The 20,089-nt window shown below is 40.4% G+C and overlaps 1 protein-coding gene and 1 long non-coding RNA gene across 2 annotated transcripts in view; both read right to left on the bottom strand.

Annotated features, from left to right (window-relative positions):
• Positions 1-20,089, bottom strand: part of EFCAB2 (EF-hand calcium binding domain 2) — a 109,531-nt gene that overhangs the window by 68,999 nt on the left and 20,443 nt on the right. The window lies entirely within an intron of this gene.
• On the bottom strand, positions 1,552-5,275 carry LOC116576118. The gene is made up of 3 exons (XR_004280054.1): positions 5,261-5,275; positions 5,048-5,052; positions 1,552-4,058 (listed from the first exon to the last, which is right to left on the bottom strand). It is a non-coding gene; the product is annotated as an uncharacterized LOC116576118 (long non-coding RNA).

The following is a 20,089-nucleotide window of genomic DNA, read 5'->3' as shown; positions in this document are numbered from 1 at the left end:
ATATTATAATTCTTAAAGAAGGTAATTACAGAAGGAAATATTTCCTTTATTCTAATAAGTAGTGTATATGGCTTTTAAAAAAAGTTACTGAAAAATGAAAAAAAAAATTTACCAACTGCTTCAGAAGAATCCCAATAATACATTTTACGTGTGAAGGCAATCCATTTTATTTCTTCCTTCCCAATCTGTTTACCTTTTATTTTTCTTTTCTGGTCTAGTTGTCTTAGTCTGGGCTGTGAAACAAAATGCCACATACAACAGAAATGTGTTTCTCACAGTTCCAGAAGCGGGAAGTCAGAGATCAGGTGGCCCACATGGTCTGCTGACGAATGCTCTCGTCCAGGTTACACGCTTCTCACTGTATCCCCGTGTGGTGGAAGGGGCAAGAGAGCTCCCTAGGGTGTCCCGTATAAGAGCACTAACCCCATTCATGAGGGCTCCACGCTCATATGACCCAGTCACTTCCCAAAGGCCCCCATTTCCTAGTATCATCCCTTTTGGGGGATGGGATTTCAACATATGAATTGGGGGGACCCCAAACACTCAGACCGTAGCACTAACACATACAGTGCCATGTTGAAAAGGAGGCATGAGAGTGGATGCTCACCTTGTTGCTGATTTTTGTGGGAAAGCCCCGAGTTTCTCACCATTAAGTACGATGTTAACTGTACATTTTTGTAGATATTCTTTATCAAGTGGAAGAAATTTTCCTCTATTCCTAGCTTACTGCGATGTGTTTTTTTTTTTCTTTAAGATTTATTTTTTTTAGGGGCGCCTGGGTGGCTCAGTGGGTTAAGCCTCTGCCTTCGGCTCAGTTCATGATCCCAGGGTCCTGGGATCGAGCCCCACATCAGGCTCTCTGCTCAGCAGGGAGCCTGCTTCCTCCTCTCTCTCTCTCTCTGCCTGCCTCTCTGCCTGCTTGTAATCTGTCTGTCAAATAAATAAATAAAATCTTAAAAAAAAAAAAAGATTTTTTTTTTTTAAAGAGACAGAGGGCATGAGAGAGAGCAAGTGCGGGAGAGGGGCAGGAGAGAATCGTCAGGTAGACTCCCAGCTGAGCACAGAGTCCCACTCAGGGCCTGAGATCATGGTCTGAGCCAATACCAGGAGTGGAATGCTTAACTGAGCCACCCGGGTGCCCCAAATCATCTATTTTCCTGAGCAGTTCTATTAGTTGTTGCCTCATGCAGTTTGACACTCTTTTTAGGCACATATACGTTAAGAATTATTATGTTTTCCTGGAGAATTGACCCCGTTATCATTAATGTAATGTGCTTCTTTATCCCTGATAATTTGCTTTCAAGTTTCCTCTGTCTGAAATTGACATAACCCCACTCCCAATTTCTTTTGATTCCTGTTAGCATGATATATTTCCCCCATCTATTTACCTTTAATCTATATGTGTCTTTCTATTTAAAGTGGGTTTCTTGAAGACAACATATAATTCTTGGTTTTTGATACACCTTGACAATCTCTTCTAATTGGTACATTTAGACCACTGACATTCAAAGTGATTATTGATATAATTGTGTTGAGAGCTACCATATTTTCTGTTTTCTATTTGTTGCCCTGTTCTTTGTTCCTATTTTTGTCTTCCACTCTTTTCCCATCGTTTGTGGTTTTTGGTGAGCATTTCATATGATTCCATGTTCTGTCCTTTGATAGCATACACATTATGCTTCTTTTTAAAAAAATTCTTCTTAGTGGTTGCCTAGAGTATGCAATATACATTTACAACTAACCCAAGTCCACTTTCAAATAATACTACCACTTCACAGGTGAGTACCTTATAATAATAAAATAATCCAAATTTCTCCCTCCTATCCCATATATCATTGCTGTCATTCATTTCATCTTTATATAGGCAAACATAAACATACATATATATACATACTTAAGACCCATACATAAGCATACATAATCAAATACATTGTTGCTATAATTTTGAACTGTATCTATTTTCAGTTAAGAATAAGAAAAATAAATGTTATATTTTTACTTTATTTTTTCTTCAGTGCTCTTCCTTTTATATAGAATAGACCCCAGTTTCTGACCTATCTCATTTTCCTTCTCTTTATAGAGCTTGTTTAAAACATTTCCTGCAATGCAGATCTACTGAAAACAAGTTCCTTTGATTTTTGTCTGCGAAAGACTTTATTTCTCTTCCATTTATTTGAAGCCTAATTTCTTAGGATAAAGACATCTATGTTGGTGGGGGATCTCTCTGAACACTAAATATTTCACTCAACTCTCTTCTTGCTTGCATGGTTTCTGAGGAGACGTTGTATGTAATTCTTATTTTTGTTCCTCTATGAGTGAAGTGTTTTTTTACCTCCGGTTTCTTCCTGGATTTTTTTCATTATTTTTTATTTTCTGTAGTTTGAAAATTATATGCCTAGGGATAGTTTTTTGGGGACTTAGCCTGCTTGGTATTCCCTAATTTCCCTGAATCTGTGGTTCGGTGTCTGACATTATTTAGGGGAAATTCTCAGTCATCAGTTTCAAGTATTTTTTCTGTTCCCTTCTTTCTTCTCCTTCTGATATTCCCATTATGTGTAGGTTATACCTTTTGTAGTTGCTCCACTGTCCTTGTTCTGATTTTTTTTTCTGATATTTTTGAGTCACTATTCTTTTTTCTTTTCACTTTTTAAAGTTTTTATTGATACATCCTCAAGCTTGAGGTTCTTCTTTCCTTGTGTCTACTACTAAGGTCATTGAAGTCATTCTTCATTTCTCCTGCGATGTTTTTGACCTCCAGTACGTCTTTTTGATTCTTAGGATTTCCATCTCTCCACTTACATGGCCCACCTGTTCTCGCATGCATTAGAGCCCTTAGTGTAGTAACTGGTTTTTCAAAATATTCTGTGAATGATAATTCCAACATCCCTGCCCACATCTGATTATGATGTTTGTTCTGCCTCTTCCAGTGATGTTTTTTGCCTTTTAGGATGCCTTGAATTTTTTCTTTATAGCAGGACATGGTGTACCAGGTAAAAGGAACTGCAATAGGTAGGACTTTAGTAATGTAGCAGTAAGGTGTGGGAGTAGGGGGAGGGTTCTAGAAGTCCTGCGGTTAGGTCTTGGTCTTTTAGTGAGCCTACGCCTTTGGACTAGGAGCTTCACAAGTGTTTCTCTGTTGTTTCCTCTCCCTTTAGGTGGGACAATGGGATGAGATGGCTAGAGTGAGCTGAGTTGGGGACTTCCCTTCCCCCAGGTCAGTTTAAGCTCTGATAACACCCCAGCAGGTTAGGTTCTTGTTAACTAGTTTCTTTGTGTTAAGAAGGGAGTGCTCTGGGGGATTCCAAAATGATTCCTTTTTCCCTCCTCTTACTGAAAGCACAAGGGGATTTTTCTCTGATATTTACTCTAGGAACCTGGTCGAACTCATGGAGGTAAAACTCATAAAATTGTGGGGTCCCCCTGTGACTTGTCCACATTGCATCTTCAGTAGCTCATCACTTACAGTTCCAGTTTCCCTAACCCTGACTCTTTCCCACAGCAGCTTCTACTTAGGAGTCTATGCCCTGGAGTCTTAAGCCATGACTCTTTGTAATCGCCTGTCTGCCTTTCCGATCTGGCCCCGTGTCTTCTCCTCTCTCACAGATGCAAGAAGAGTTGTTACTCTTCCAATGCGTTCAGCTTTTTACCTATTGTTAGGGCAGAGTGGCCAAGCAATCCTTTTTATTATGGCAATATACACTGGCATTAAATCGAACACATCCCTGTAAAATAAACATTTTATTTGGCAGCATCTCAGCAGCTCAGTGGTAGATTTCCAGACATTCACTTCCCTGGCAAGTAATCCCAACATGAAATCGTTTGCTTAAAATTCTGTCGTGATATTTTAAAAAAAAAAAAAAAATTGTAGTGATATAATGCTTGTTTTAAAGCATTAATAGCCCAAAGTTTCTCAACCCTGTCTATGATAATTCCCTTTCCCAATCTTAACCTTTCCAAACCAGACTGCTTAACTAGAAAACCTGTGTGGATTGCAAGAATTTAGTGGTAGAAATATACTCAAAAGCCTTAGTATAGGAGAGAGAGAGTTTTCCAAAATACTATCTGGTAAATACAGTGCCATGATTTCATGCCCTTCTATCATCTGTTAATATACGTGCAGCCAAAAGATATAGCTCTGAATAAAAATTGCTGTACAACGGCTTGTAAGCAGTTCTTAGGTACCCTGCAATGAACCAGAAAATTGAGAAAAATAATCTCATCAGAATTCTGTACGTGCATTCTACTCTACCTTTCCAACACAGAAAGAGAAAGTTACATACCATATTGTAGACCCTGTCTCCTACATGCTACGTACCATGTAGAATACATTTTGGGGCCATATGCTGCAAATCATAAGTTTAAGCTGCAAATATGTATACGGAGCCACATCTAAAGTGCATAGATTAAGGAAAAACTAACCTGAATACTTTACAAACTCTTCCAAAAATGAAGAGGCAGAAACCAAATCATCTATTATGACGTCAATATCGCCCCGATCCAAGCAAAGAAAGACATCAGAAGAAAACTACAGGCCAGTATCTCTTATAAGCATAAACACAAATATCTTCAACATGATACTGGTGTACCAAATGCAGCCACATATAAAAGGGATTGTCCACTCTGACCAAATGGGATTGACCCCGGGAACTCAAGCAAGATCGGTTCAATACCTGAGAAAGTTGCAGGTAGTTAAGCCAACCAGCAAGCCAAAGCAAACTAAAGCACTGTTTTCCCCTTTTCTGGCTAGTGTTTCTGTCTTTGTTTTTTAACTGCCCCTGACTTCTTTAACTACATTTTTCATCATGGGGAAAAAAAAAAAGGCCTGTGTATATTCATTTTTTAAAAGATTTTATTTATTTGACAGAGAGAGCACAAGCAGGGGGAGCAGCAGGCAGAGGGAGAGGGAGAAGCAGACTCCCCACTGAGCAAGAAGCCTAATGTGGGCTGTGTTCCCTCTGTCGCTATGTCTGTCTTTGTCAAATAAATAAATAAAATCTTAAAAAAAAAAAAAGGAAGCACTGTATTGACTATAACCACCATTAATGACATTTACTGAAGTCTTAACAAATTTTTAGAAATCCAAACTCTGTCACTTTTCACAAAGCACAGTCTTATTTATACTTAACTCTTGTTAAGTTATAACATGTTGATACAAATAAAGCCATAATTAATAAATGTGCTCTGGAAATAACAATTTTTTGCCACTGAATATGTTTAAACTATAACCTTCACATATATGAGAAAATAACTGGTTGAAAACCCAAGTAATTCTGTCTATTTAATTCATGGTCACATCTAATTCAGTATGAGTATCACAAATTAAGTACAGTGGAAATGAGTATGTAAGGTTTCAGTAAGGTATATGCAATTTTGCCGAGCCTGGGGGAGAATATTAGCAATAACATATTAAATTTCACAGAAATGTCATGTTCAGCAGGTGCTCTAGAAAATGCTACCTTTTATAGAATGCCCATTTAGCAGAAAATGGAATGACCATATGTGAAAATAAGCACTTTTACAAGATGGTCAGATGGTGAAATTATACCAGAAACACCAGTTAGCAAGCACATGTTTATGAAAGAACCACCGTGATACAGGCCTCATTTCAGACGATCTTATAAATTTTTAAGTATACTGACTGAAGGTTTATCTATTTTGATAAAATTAGAATCTTAAAAGTATTTTTTGAGAGTGTTAATAAGCAGGAAGGCTCTTTGATCATTGTGGACCCCCCACAACATTCTTGGGGGGGCGGTGCTTGCAAGGGACTAATTCTTAAGTGTGCTTTTAAAAATTATGCCCTTTACAGGCACGTGGGTGGCTCAGTCAGTTAAGCAGCCTGCTCTAGATTTTGGCACAGGCTGTGATCTCAAGGTCATGGGGCTCGGTGCTCAGCGGGGAGTCTGCTTGAGGATTTTCTTTCTTCCTCTCCTTCTGCCCCTCTCCCTGCTTATATGCTCTCTCTCTCCCAAATAAATAAATCTTAAAAATTATATATCCTTTACATTAACTTGATCAATTTTTTCTCTTCCTTAAAAAATAATTCAAAATTATAAAAAGCAAAATTGTACAACTGTACAAAAGTACAAAATTGTACTACAATGCAGTTTCCAAAAAAGAAACTAAAAAACACGAGGAAAAGTTCAAGCTTGAACTCCTAAACATTTTTATACTGAGAGGTAGCTATAAATGCAAGGTAGGGCCCGGATCTTTTTTTGTGTGAGACACGTTAAAGGAATTTGGATTTTATCATAAGGGCAACAGATATCAACTGAAGATTTATAAAGCAGGGAATATTGGGGCACCTGGGTGGCTCAGTGGGTTAAAGCCTCTGCCTTCGGCCCGGGTCATGATCCCAGGGTCCTGGGATCGAGCCCCGCATCGAGCTCTCTGCTCAGCGGGAAGCCTGCTTCCCCCTCTCTCTGCCTGCCTCTCTGCCTACTTGTGATCTCTGTCAAGTAAATTTAAAAAAAAAAAAAAAAAAGCAGGGAGTATCTAGCACCAAGGAAGCTCCCTCTTGCTGCTATGAAGGCAACTCAGTGGGAGGCAGAGCCCACTGGGGGATTCCTACAGCGATCCTGAGGAGAAGACGACCGCATCCCCCTGCACACTCTGCTTCCCAAAGCGTCCGAATTGCCTGACTGTTTCCTTCCCCTCCCTTATGAGACCCTCAATTCAATAAAGTCAGAGACCTCATCTGCTCTCAACACTCTCGTATCACTGGATACCTAGCATCCTAAGCACCCAAGCAGACACAAAGCAAGTACTTAGTGTTCAATAAAATTTGTTATATGATCAAATGATAAGGAAATAAATGAAAAAACCACAGGGACACTCCATGGTGTGAACACCCACAACGCACGGCCCACAAGAGCCCAGGGCAAGCTTCCAGCCTCCTTCCCCCAAGCCCCTCAACAAGAGACCAAACCACCGTATCTGGCCATATGTGAGAGCTTGGGTACAGCCACTACATAATTCTTGAGCGGACAGAAGGAAGAGGATCATGGGGAAGAAACAGTAGCTCGAATCATATCCGATGGTGGTACCAGTAAGTTAGTTACTAACGGAAGGTCTGGTGTGAGAAGGGTAAAGGAGAGGTCACGCTTGCTTCATTCATTAGTTCATTCATTCCTTTACTCAATTGACAAATATTTGTTGAGCAGCTACTAGGCACTGTGGTCTACAAAACATATAGAAATAATGTGGCCCATATGCTCGGCACTCACTGCTCAGATCCCAGCTTTGCTGGGTGCTGTGTGATCTTGGGCAAGTTACTCGATCTCTCTGGGCCTGAGTCTCCTATCTGTCAAATGATGCTAATGACAGTCCCTATACTATAAGGCCCCTGTGAGCATCAAATATCACGTGTAAAGTGCTTGGTGCATAGTACTTGGCAATAACTTAAAAACATAGGCTATTTTTATTATGTTGAGAACTTGTAACTTGGAGATTACCTTTACTTTGTATCCTAAGATGGGAAAGATGGCTATCAGCTTCATTTGCATTACCGAGTGTGGGAAACAGGTTTGAAAAACCAGTGTAATAGTTGTACTGTAGGTCAGACACAAGGTTCAGTGTGACATCTGTGATGATTTCATTTAAAAATTAAAATTTTGGGGATATCTGGGTGGCTCAGTCAGTTAAACAGCTGCCTTCGGCTCAGGTCATGATCCTGGCGTCCTGGGACGGAGCCCCATGTTGGGCTCCTTGTTCAATGGGAAGAGTGCTTCCCCTTCTGCCGGCTTCTCTCTCTGCCTGCTGCTCCCCCTGTTTGTGCTCTCTCTCCCCGACAAATAAATAAAAAATTTTAATGTGATTAATATTTTTTAAAAAAATAAAGTTCTAAAGTTGGACAAAACTGATTGCATCCCTCCAACAAATACAAAACCAAAATCAAAATGGATTGAATCCTCAAACTTTTTTTTTTTTTTTTTTTTTTTTTTTTTTAAAGTAGGCTCCCCAGCCAGCATGGAGCCCAACACAGGACTTAAACTCCCAACCCTGTGACCCGAGATCAAGACCTGCGTTGAGATCAAGAGCCTGATTTTTACCTGACTGGGCCACCCAGGCACCTTCAATACTCAAACTCTTAGGAAGTGACCAAATTTGGTAATTTTGGTAGTTTTAGCAAATTACCGAATCTCCCTAAGTCTTAGTTGCCTCATCAACATATAATGCTGTGATAATAATAACAATGATAATAATACTAGCAGCTACCTTGCAAGTCTCTGTGAGGATAAGAGAGACAAGGCATACCCTGACTGTGGCTCATAGAAATGTTCATTAGATGGGAGCCGCTGTTTTCTTTCTCACAAAAATCATCTGGACTAGCTGTTAATAGCCTTACAGATGAGGTGACTGAGGCTTAGAAAGTCAGATAAGTGACTTGAAAAGTACCTAGCAAGGGGGATATTGAAGATTCAAGCACAAGTCCACATAGCTTCTTTTAACTACATTATGTTGCTTCTCATTGCTTTGAAAAAAATGCTTGGATTATAGATATCATATATAATAGAGTTGATATTTAAGATTGATATATATGTAATTCTTCATAAAAAGTTTTGAATCTCTGAAATGTTTATAAGTTTCCTAATACTTTATATAGCTGTAAAAAAAAAGGCACAAAAAATTGTTCAACTTCACATTAAATAAATGGCACATAATAAAACAGGACTTGGGCATCCTAAATTTTTGCTTCCTACTTTAGATAATTGCCCCAACTATGGCCAGTTTTATGGCCTATTTTCAATATGTTCCCCTCGTAGGGTCTTAAAACTTATAGGTCATGCAATGATACTGATGAATCCTACCCAGAGAGGAAGGTTTGCAAACAAGTCTGAGTGTTATTTCTGCTTACCCAGCTTCAGGAAACATTTCGTAACAATAACGACAACAAACGAACCAAAAGCAGTAAAAATTTGATGCAAAACTTTAAGAAACAAAATAGGTTGATTTTCATTCTTTATTGAGACAACTTAGTGGGGAATAAAGCAATAAAAAGAAAAATAGCATGAGCAGAAAAAAATAAAATGAGGGACATACAGCTTGAATTGAAAACAGAAAAACAGAGGGGCGCCTGGGTAGCTCAGTCTGTGAAGCCTGCCTTCGGCTCAGGTCAGGATCCCAGGATCCTGGGTCGAGCCCCACATCGGGCTCCTTGCTCGGCGGGGAGCCTGCTTCTCCCCCTCCTCCTCCTTCTCCTTCTCCTCCCCGCCTGCCTGCCTGCTGCTCCCCCTGCTGGTGCTCCCTCTCTCTGTGTCAAATAAGTAAATAAAAATATTTTTAAAAAAAGAAAGAAAGAAAGAAAGAAAGTAAACAGAAAATGAGGGGAAGGAGTACATAAAATATACCAAAAAAGGGTACTTTTTTAGTCTACTAAAATGCAACCATTTGAGAGGTTCTTATACGATTATGATCCAAATCTAAAAGTCAGATTGAATCCTTGTGTCGTTTTAAACTCTAGTACATCAAGATAAACTAAACCCCTCATGATATATTTATCATAAGCAGAAGACTTTGACTCAAGATATAAACAACTACAAAGGTACAAATTATTATAGAAACATTTCATGAATTTAATGCGTAAAAGGCACTGAGGCTTACTACTTCACGTTGTGACTGACCACATCTGTTTGTCTAACTTGTAACCCCTTCTCAGCCAAGTGACAGTGCTGTATGTCCACTACAAATCTCTTCTCTGCAAACTCAGCCTATCGAAAACCAAAGTAATTTTCCATCAGATCCTCCATCCGTCTTCAGATGGAGGATCCTCTGACTTATAACTGCGTGTGGGCCATCTGTGCGTGCCTCTGGCTCGGGAACAGGTTGGCACACGACACTTTGTTGACTGATTACTCTGCCGCTGACCCATACTCTCATTCCTTTAATCCCTTTCTTGGACCCCATTTCAACCCAAAATCTGAGAAAGGACCAGCTTGCAAATAACATTCAGTATTTACTGAATGAAAGATGACCTTGGAGAGAGCTGAGGACAACGGAAGGGAAGCTGCATTTTAAAGGTGAGGCAAGAATGAAAAACATACGAAGCAGTATTTCTTGACCTGACTGAAACCTGCCATTGAGCACAGCTGTCTCTTTTAAGAATTTAGCAAGGAAAAAGAGGAAACTCACATAATTGAAAGACTGGCAAGACTACGAGGAAAAAAATAGAGATTTGAGAATATTTGTGGGCAGAAAGGAAGGATCAGTTGCGGCAGCAATCTAAAGATAAATGTTCTTATTGCTTGCAACCTGTACCTCAACTTTATCCTTCACATTGCTGCCAAAGTGGGGTGCAAACCTGGGTATCTGAGACGTCAGTTTCCAGCTAAAATCCTTCAGACTCTGCCCCCACCCCTACAGGATGCGGTCAAAGACCCGGAGGAACACCAGATCGCCGTGGTCTGATCGGTGACTTGGCTCTGGACACCAGAGGCAGGACCAGGCCAGTCATCCGGCAAGCACCCAAGAACTTGATGACACTAGGGATCTCTAAGCTCTGCCCCTGGAAGTTTGGATTCAGTATCCCGGGCAGAGCCAGGAATCTGCATTTTTACAAAGCCCCTCGGGAGATCTGATGACTGGCCAAGTTGGAGAACCACATGAGTCGAACAGGGTAGTTTTAAGACCAGGCTTTGCAGCCAGAAAGAACCCAAACGAAATCCCTGCTCTAACGTTTATAGGCTAAGTGGCCCCTGAGAATCCAAGTTATTCTTCTTCTCTACAGTGGGAATCATACCTTACTCACAGAATACTTAGATGCGTATGTAAACACTCCATAAATGTTAACTGTTAAAAACTATTTAACACCTAACTGCTCATGCCACCCACTTCCTCTTCAGTCCCTCCTTTGTTCCTGCTCCTGTCTCTGCCTGGTACTCTTCGCTCGTGTCTTCCCTGCTGACCTTAAACCTTGAAGATACTGCTCCTGCAGCTTCCTCCACACCAAGCCTCCCTCCCCCGCCTCCCGCCCCCAAACTTCCCTCTTTCATTCTCTAGGCTGAGTCAACCACCCCTCCTCTGGGATCCTTGCGCCCTGTGCTTGCTTCTCGTTGTTCATGCAATAATATTTATTGAGCACCAACTAGGTACCAGATGCTGAAGACACAGCAGAGAACAAAGGGATGTTAACATTCTAATGGATAACCAGAGCCCAACATGGGCTTGATCTCATAAACGACTTACACAAATAATTCTGATTATGAGCAAATAATTGCACTGCAACCAACTCTTTGTGTCTATTTTTCCCTATTAAATACTAACTCCTTCAAAACTGCATCAAATACATCTTTGTATCTCTAGCATTCAAAGATTTCTGGCATAGATATTATTTAGTAATCTTAACAAAGAGACGGGGGGCATGTGGATGGCTCAATCAGTGGAGCGTATGACTCTTGATCTCGGGGTCATGGGTTTGAGCCCTATTTTGGGTGTAGAGATTACTTTAAAGAAAATTTTTTTAAAAGAGAGAGAGGAAAGAAAGTCTTAATTACTGAAGAAAAGTCCTGGAGAAGACAAGCGTGAATGAGATCATGAATACAAATGAGAAAATTAGCCTTGAACAAGAGCAGGAACAGCCAGCTCTTTTACTAAAATAGAAAGGACAGCAGGAAAGGAGAGTGTTGAGGATATGTTTTAAAGGTAGAAGCAACAAGTTGAGGGGTCTGGGCCATACGGCTACCATTTTTGAAATACAATGTAAGATCATCTACTGAGAATAAGGAGGCTGACATTGGAACAGACAGCTTTAAGCAGACAGCCCCCCCCGACCCTGTCCCCAAGGCAGCAGGGGCTAAAGGAGACAACCATGGGTGTCTTCCCTTCCTCTTTTTCCTCCTCCTCTTCCCTTTTCCTCCATTTTTCCCCCCACCCCTCTTCTTTTCCTTCCTCTCCTTTTCATTCTTCACTTCTGTGGCACTCAGGATCCAAATATTTTTCCTATTTGGGTGGACTCTGCTGGGTAGGTTAGCTGAATACAATGTCCTCTCACTAAGTAAGCTCAAGAGGCGAGATCTTCGCTCTCACAGTCTTCTGGTGCAACAGGCATGTGAACCAGGCTCAGCCAATCAGATGTTCTTGTGCACGATTTTTAATCTTAAGGAGGTAATATAAAAATGAGGGACAATTTTAATTACCTATGGGGCTGATGGAAGCAATAACAGCAAGAATTTAGTGGCAGTGGTCCGGGGCAGTGGTACCAGCAGTGGCATAGTAACTAGACTGCCCTTATAGCATTACTTTAGCTGTAGTACAGAATGCTGAACCTTCTTGGTTCTTGCCTGTTTTGTGAGCTCCTTGCTATTGTCTGGTAAGTTCTTTTCTTCTTACATTAGCTAGAATCAGTTTTGCTTGATAAACTGTGAGTGGGAAAGAAGGAGAAGGATCAAGGAAACTAGAGATCTTGGTAAGATTCATGTATTTTATTACTTTTTTAGGGGGGAGGGGCAAAGGGAGAGGGAGAAAAAGAATCTTCAGCAGGCTCCATGCCCAGTGCAGAGCCCAACATGGGCTTGATCTCATAAGCCTGAGATCATGACCTGAGCCAACATCAAGAGTCAAAAACATAACCAACTGAGCCACCCAGGTGCCCCAACAGCAAGGATTTTATATGTAAGGAAGCAGAGCACCCCTGAAATCTAGGAGATCATAGCCAATCGATGGAAAGGAAGAGCAAAGATTTCAAAGTGGCTCATAAGATTTAGCCAGGAGAGTAGGATCTTGAAAAGGAGTGGGAATTAAGGTCATTGAGGTTGAAAAGAACAAGGAATTATGAAACTAGTGTGTTGGATGAGTGGTCTAGCTGGTCACTGAACCCACCCAGAATAATGGTGGAATTTGGGATGAAGAGAAAACTGCTCAGGAAGTACCAAAAGCTTTGCTCAACAAAGAGCAAGTTAGAGGGAGATGACAAATGACAGTGACAAAGAGAGGTGGGTAAGATGGGGTAAATTTCAAAGGAAAAGAATTTTTATATAAGAATGAAAGAGCAGGGGTGTCTGGGCGGCTCGGTTGGTTAAGCGTCAGACTCTTGGTTTCTGCTCAGGTCACGATCTCAGGCTCATGAGATTGAGTCCTGCATTGGGCTCTGAACTAGGTGTGAAATTTGCTTGAGATTCTCTCTCTCTCTCCCTCTCCGTCGGCCCCTCTCTTGGCTTGTGCTATCTAAAAAATAAAAACAACAAAAAAAAAAACAAAAAAAAAACAAAAATAAAATAAAATTAAGTAAATAGATAGATAGATAGATAGGCGAGCAGTAATTTGGAAGTAGAACTGGGCTGATTCAACTTATTACATGAAGACAAAAAGACATGGGAAAATGAACAGCCCTTACTCAAGATGGCACCAAAAGAAGTGGTGTTCCAGAAGAAATGCCAGGGTTAAATAAGAAAAAGAAATGAGGGGAATGTTCTAGAAAGAGTATTTGTAAAGAAGTTTGTTCAAATTAGACTAAATCTGAAGTTCCAAAGGACTCCATGGAAAGTGACAAGAACATCGGGAGAAGGATGGGACAGGCCAGCTAAAGTAGTTCAGAGCCACATGGAGAAGGAACTACAAGAAAATATAATTGGCCAAAGACATCCCCATATGAAAGAGAAGTCACATAGCTACAGCTGAACATAAGTATCCTGAAGAAAATTTATGCTTAAAAACAAAAACAATAATCCTATGAAATATTTATCCACTCTCTTACCCAAGGCCCCGGGCTCCCAAGTCATTTATTCCCCCCAAACTTAGGTTAAAATCTATGTTCTCTGGTGAGTTCTCCAATAAGCTATTTGATCTCTTTAAGCTTCAACTGGAGGTAGCAGCTCCTTTCAGGGGCGTGTATACAAGGTGAACAGCACATGATAGTCTCACACGATGCTTGGAACTTGTAGGCACTGATAAGTAGTTGCTGGACTACGGAATTCCTAAAGGCAGGAGGAACAGGGCAAACAAACTTTCCCATTATACTGGGGCTCATCATGTGACAATAGAAAATGGCAGATGTAATGGTACATCACTTTTGATGTTAAGCTCTTGTCTTACTGTCTACCTCTCTCTCTCTGTTCCCTTCTATCTCTATCTCTAATAATTAAATCTCTATCTCTAATAACTGATAACAGTAATAGTACAGAATTTGGGTACCTGCAAGTGAGATGCTACCAAAACAAACCCTAATAATTCAGGAGACGCTTTGGAGTCAGGTAGTGCTGGCCTTTGAGTAGGCTGTTAGAGCTTAAAGGCAAGTGAGAAAAATCACACTGGCAACTACAAAGGGGGACCGTTTTTATGAATTGCAGAAAAAATTCTTATTAACATGGAGAGTAGAAAACACACCCAATGAACCTAGTGGGCTAGGAATCTCTAGGAAAAGTATTGAAGGTGCTCCCTGGTCCTTTTTGGCTGCCTGTAATAAAATGCAAGAGGAGGAAGATAACCCAAAGGAAAACCTGTTAAATAAAAAGGAGCCAGGAATTGCTAGTTGTGAAAATTCCCTGCCTCTCCAGATGGCAATAGATGCTAAGATAAGAAATGGCTTCTGGGCAAAGATCGAATTTGGGGTGATGCCAGGAAAACACAGTCTAAACATGAAACAGAGTATTTGGTTATAAAATCCTTTGTTAAGACCTCAGAAAGATCAAACATAGTGTCTCGGGGCACCAAGCAAAACGGAAAAAAAAAAATTTTTTTCAAGAGTTTGAGGGCATATCCCACAGATGGTTTTGATCAAGCAGTAGGGTTTCATGCTTCTCGGCTGTGTGAGCAAAGGCCCAAGGGACAGAATGGCTTGTCTCAAATAAAGTTGGGTATGGGCTTTTGTCTAAAGGACAAGATTCACAGGAGACCCAAGAAGATTCTAAGATTATTATATTTCCAGAGACAGCTCCAGCTTGGACCGACAGAGGATACACAGTAAAAAATGAAAAAAAAAAAAAAAAAAAGTCTTTGGACTCCCCAAAATTCTATCAGCAGGAAACAGGTTTAGAAAAGTGGTCAGCTAGGGGCGCCTGGGTGGCTCAGTGGGTTAAAGCCTCTGCCTTCAGCTCAGGTCATGGTCCCAGGGTCCTGGGATCGAGCCCCACATCGGGCTCTCTGCTCAGCAGGGAGCCTGCTTCCCCCACACACACACCCTCTTCCTGCCTCTCTGCTTACTTGTGATCTCTGTCTGTCAAATAAATTAAAAAAAAAAAAATCTTCATGGCTTCAGGAGGCACTCAGAACTCAATATTAATTCTCTGAATTCTCTCTGAAGTTCAAGATGTCTCCCCAACTCAGTCCCATACTAGAATATGTGCAACACTTTCAATGTTGTATCTGCACAAAAGGGTATTCATAGCCTCCCTTAAAAAAAAAAAAAAAGTGGTCAGCTGAAAACATATACTAATTCTCATAAAGCACAGAGAGGGTAGACAGAACCCAGGCAGTAGAGCTAAAAGCCACCTAGAATCATCTGTGAACAGTAGAATGAAGTCCTGGTCAAGACCCTTCCAACATTTGCCCATTTGGCTTTTATGCACCAGTAACTCCTGTGTGCCTCCTATTCCCTCCACTTTTCTGGTAGAATTGTCTATGGAGGTTATCCCTCACCTACACTGCCATTGCACGTTAGGTGGGAAGTGGCAAATAACTTGTCTCTCTGGTTCACAGGTCTACTGCTCGAGAGAAGCCATCAAGAGACAATACTTAAGTAGCCGCAGCCAAGGAACCTCATCCACACCAAGACTCAATTTAGACATGACATTCTGGACTTCTATCTCGTACTGTAATGGGATGAGTCTTTGGTGGGCCTTGATAGTCGGTAGGTGTACTCTGCATGTGGGAGGGAAGTGGATCATTGGGAGCCCGAGGGAAGACCGTGCTAGCTAGCCTCCTAGATGGTTCCCAATGACTCCGACCTCTTGGTATTCACTCTACTGCACAGTCACCTTCAATATTATATCAGTGTTAGTTTATGTCACCAATAAAATATGGCAAAAATAATGGTATGTCACTTCTGAAATTAGGTTATACAAAATATTGTGGCTTCTGTCTTGACCTGTATCCATCTTTGTGTCTCTCAGCTGACTCTCTCTGCCAGATACCAGGTTGCAAGGGCATTTAAATGGCCTGTGGAGAGTCCCATGTATCAAGAAATTGAGGCCTCTGGCCAAGAACCATTAAGGAACTGAGGCCTCCTGCCAACAGCCATGTCAGTGAGCCCCAGACTTGTAAGAAAATCTGAGCCAGAATCACCCACTAAAGCTACATCTGGAAACTGTGTGAAATGGTAAGTGTTTGGTGGCTTAAGCTTCTGGTTTGGGGGTAATTGGTTGCATGGTAACCATTAACTAATTCAAGGACTGTGTCAAACTCATTCCTTGATTTCTGTAATCCTAGTTGTTTAACAAATTTTGCTAAATCAGGTTAGTTTTCCTTTTCCTTTCCTCTCTCATCTGCCTTTGTCGCTTTCTCAAAATTATAAAGAATTCAAGGTTTGAAAAATTATTTTAGAAGTAGTATTTAAAAACATCTCCTTGCTAAACAAAGGCTTCATTGTGTTCTACTGTGGCTGTTGTCTACACTTTTATGGAAATGTGGTCCAAGAGAGCTCCAAAGTGAGCTGGGTAGGTTTCTGTCTTGTAATAGTTTGCTATTTTACTGTAAACAGCTTTTATAAATTACAGAAAGGTTTTCCTTGGTGAAAAAATTTTCAAGCCTAAAAAAAGTGTACAATCACAGACATGTCTATAAAAAGATGTCTGTCAACTATATTCTATGGTTTAGGAGAGAGCTTATTACAGTTTTCGGTTCCCCATCAGCTTTTCCTAGCTCTGTTTCTTCTATGGTTTTTGAAACACACAGTCAAAAGATGTGAATGGCCTTCTATGAAAACTAACCGATTTTTAACAATGTTCATAACTTTCTTTACATTCTGCACCATGAAATCCAGGAGGGGGAAAAAACTCTTTCTTTTCTATAAACTACATGAAAATGACTTGAAAAACACCGAATGTGAAGAAGAAACACAGTTTCCTTATGGATTTCTGTTTACTGATTTTAAATCAATGTTAAAACATTTACATAATTTTCCAGAAACTTGGAACATTAAGTTTAAGCAGCAGATAATAGGATAATGCTGACCAAACAGGCCCTGCCTCTTACTAGTCTATTTTGAGAACAATACCTCATAGAGTTGTTGTGAAGATAAATGTAATGATGCACATAGAAGGATTACCATTAAAAAAAGGAACCAATCATAAAGTTGGTTCACAGTCAACAAGCTCTCAATAGATGCAACCAGAATGATTACCAGGAAGACTAATACTAAAAAGAGATCATCCATTAAAAATTATTTTATTAACTCAACAAGAAGGAAACTAACAACCCAAGGTTAAAAAAAATGGGCATTCTCAGGGTGCTTGGGTGGCTCAGTCAGTTAGGCATCTGACGCTTGATTTTGACTCAGGTCATGATCTTGGAATCCTGGGGACAAGCCCCGCATGGGGCTCCATGTACAGCAGGGGGTCTGCTTGAGGATTTCTCACTCTCTCCCTCTGTCCCTCAGCCCACTCTCTCTCTCTCTCACTTTCTCGCTAATAAATCAATCTTTGGGGGAAAAAATAGGTATTCTCACCACACGTGCACACACACATATGGTAAGGGATAATGGTGTTCACTGACTAGATGAGAAATATCCTTTCACAATGCATACATATATCAAATCATCTCAATGTACACTTTAAATATCTTATCATTTTATTTGTCAACTATGCCTCACTAAAGCTGGGGTGGGGGGTGGGCAAAAGTTCTGAACAGAACCTCACCAGAGGAGATATAAAGATGACAAATCAACATATGAAAAGATGCTCAACATCATATGTCATTGAAGAACTGAAAATTAGGGGCGCCTGGGTGGCTTGGTCATTAAGCATCTGCCTTTGGCTCAGGTCATGGTCCCGGGATCCTGGGATCAAGCCCCACATCAGCCTCCCTGCTCAGCGGGGTACCTGCTTCTCCCTCTCCCCCTCCCCCTGCTTGTCTTCCCTCTCTTGCTGTGTCTCTCTCTGTCAAATAAATAAATAAAATCTTAAATTAAAAAAAGGAACTGAAAATTAAAACAACAATGAGATACCACTACTCACCTATTAGAAGAGCTAAAATTCAAAAAACTAGTAAAACCAAATGCTGGCAAAGATGTGAAGCAACAGGAAATCTCATCATTGCCTGTGAGAATGCAAAATGGTGTGGCCACTTTGTAAGACAATTTGGCAGTTTCTTACAATGGTTGACATAGTCTTAACATACATGACCTATCAGTCACACTCCTTGATATTTACCCACTTGAGTTGAAAACTTTTGTCCTCACAAAAACCTACACTTGACTGCTTTAGAAGATTTACTTATAATTGCCAAAACTTGGAAAGAACTAAGATATCTGTCAATAGGTGAAGAGATAAACCATGACCCATCCATGCATTATAATATTACTCAGGGATTAAAAAAGATCTACCAAGCCCTGAAAAGACATGTTGAAACACTACATATTGCTAGTAGCCAGTCTGAAAAGGCTACGTACTGTATAATTCCAATAATGTGACATTCTGGAAAATCAACATTATAGAGGCAGGAAAAAGATGAGTAGCTGTCAAGGATGTGAAGCAGAAGATAACAGAATATATGATGGAATTTTTTAGGGTGATGAAACTATTCTATATTCTACTACCCGAATAGATATATGATATTGCATTTGTTAGAACCCACAGAACAAAGAGTGAACCTTAAGGTATGCCAATTAAAATGAAAATCATTTAGGAGGTCAAGCAGTCCCAAGTCCCAAGAAACTACCTGTATGACAAAATGTATGAAACAATCTCACTGAAGGAAAAGGCGGAGGGAAACGCTGACCTAAGTAACGTTGGAAATGAGCGGGATATGTAAGACTAAAGGCAAAAGGAACTGTGCATAAGCACTGTGTTCTAGTTAATAATGCTGTTTCCCACAGGGGTATGAGTTAACAATTTTGACCCTGCATAGATACTGGAACTGAACAATAAAGTAAATGTTAGGTGTGTGGTGGGAGCCACGTTTCTCACTGCCAGAGTGGAAATTTACTGCTAAGCAATGGTAGGTTGGAATGATCCATGTCATCGTGGATTGGAGCTGGAGATATCATTATGAACTCACGTTCAGCTAAATGTTGATACTGATGACTACAGAGATAAATCTTTATAGATGTATGTATAGGCATAGGTTAGTGGGAACACGTATTTTATTGATCGGTCAGCAGAGAGCACCTAGAAGCTGTAACATTCCTGTAGCAGTGAGCAAGCCTAGTAACCACATGCTGGTTTCTAGTACCATTCTCCAAAAAAAAAGGAACTAGGCTCTTTGAGAAATGGCTGGTCCTAGGACTAGGGCAAAAAATAAAAAGGATGAGCCCAGAGTATCTTGTTGCCAGAAAATAAGGAAATACTTTAAAAAAAAAAAAAAAAGAAAAGAAAGAAAGAAAAAGAAAAACAAATAATACAGGGGTGCCTGCATGGCTCAGCCGGTTCAGCTTCTGACTCTCGATTTCAGCTCAGGTCATGATCTCAGGCTCCTGGGATCGAGCCCCACATTGGGATCTGAGCTCAGTGGAGAGTCTGCTTGAGATATTCCCTCTCACTCTCCCTCTGCCCCTTTATCCACTAGCCATCTCTCTCAAATACATAAATAAATCTTTTTTTAAAAATTACATTGATCGTACTATATCAAAAGGACAGAGGAGCCAACTGAAAGAGCTCCCAATAGCCAAAACTGGGACAGTCTGAGCAACAGAACAAAGCAGTACTGGATTATATCCCATAGTATAAAATAAATACCCATGAGTCTATACTGACATATATAGATGATCAAGTAAGCAAATAAATGGAAGAGACAAATCTCTTGCACAGATTGATTCCAAATAATTTATTTAAATTTTCTACCCTCAAGGAGGCAGAGCATAACTCCCCACTCCTTCAGTATGAGCTTTGCATGGTGACTTCCTTCCAAAGACTATAGTATGGGAAGGAGGGAAAAGAGTATCTTTACAGTGGAAGAACCTGACAAACACTTACCTCACCCAAATGATCCACGTACACATCAA

The sequence above is a fragment of the Mustela erminea genome, chromosome 17 (assembly GCF_009829155.1).
Source record: "Mustela erminea isolate mMusErm1 chromosome 17, mMusErm1.Pri, whole genome shotgun sequence".
Classification (NCBI taxonomy): domain Eukaryota; kingdom Metazoa; phylum Chordata; class Mammalia; order Carnivora; family Mustelidae; genus Mustela; species Mustela erminea.
Note: the sequence above shows the minus strand (reverse complement) of the source record. Positions and strands in the feature narration are given on the sequence as shown.